The sequence below is a fragment of the Peromyscus maniculatus genome, chromosome 1, assembly GCF_049852395.1.
Source record: "Peromyscus maniculatus bairdii isolate BWxNUB_F1_BW_parent chromosome 1, HU_Pman_BW_mat_3.1, whole genome shotgun sequence".
Taxonomy (NCBI): domain Eukaryota; kingdom Metazoa; phylum Chordata; class Mammalia; order Rodentia; family Cricetidae; genus Peromyscus; species Peromyscus maniculatus.
This window is the reverse complement of record NC_134852.1, coordinates 75,066,844-75,067,620: the sequence shown is the minus strand read 5'-3', so window position 1 is coordinate 75,067,620 and position 777 is coordinate 75,066,844. Positions and strand designations below refer to the sequence as shown.

Sequence of the window (777 nt, the reverse complement as noted above, 5' to 3'; positions counted from 1 at the left end):
TGGTGCAGAGTTCTATAAAACCCTCAAAGAACTAACAACAATACTCTCCAAATCATTCCATAAAAGAGAACATTAAGTAACATTTTAAAATTCTTTATACAAAGCCAGCACCACCCAGTTGCCAAAGCCAGACAAGAGCCAACAGAAAAGTCCAGGGCTGGAGAGATGGCTCAGTGGTTAAGAACACTTGCTTCTCTTTCAGAAGATACAGATTTGACTCCCAGCATCCACAGGGTGGCTCGCTCACAACCATCTGTAACTCCAGTTCCAGGGGAATCCGAAGCCCTCTTTTGACTTCCTCAGGTACCAGGCATGTTGTACAGGGTGTGCATACACACATGGAGACAAAACATTCATCCATGTAAACAAATAAAATACATCTAAAACTTTAAAAAAAATTGTAGGCTAATACCTGTAATGAACACAGATATGGTTACTCAATAAAACACTTGCAAAACAAATTCAAGAACATGTCAAGGGGTTGGGGATTTGGCTCAGTGGTAGAGCATTTGCCTAGCAAGCACAAGGCCCTGGGTTCGATCCTCAGCTCCAAAAAAAAAAAAAAAAAAAAAAGAAAGAAAGAAAGAAAAAAAGAACATGTCAAAAAGATTATCCACCATGATCATGTCAGTTTCATCCCAGAGATACACAGATGGTTCAACATACATAAATCAATAAACATAATCTCAGCATAAATAGACTCAAGGATAGAAGCTGTATGATCATCTTATTAGATGCAAGTTGGGGTTTTCAGTGGGTGGGATACAGAATAAGCAT

The 777-nt window shown here is 38.9% G+C and overlaps 1 non-coding gene across 1 annotated transcript; it reads left to right on the top strand.

The window, feature by feature from the left end:
• Positions 1–481: 481 nt before the first annotated feature.
• Trnaa-agc (transfer RNA alanine (anticodon AGC)) lies at positions 482–554 on the top strand. The gene has a single exon. It is a non-coding gene; the product is annotated as a tRNA-Ala (tRNA).
• Positions 555–777: the final 223 nt, after the last annotated feature.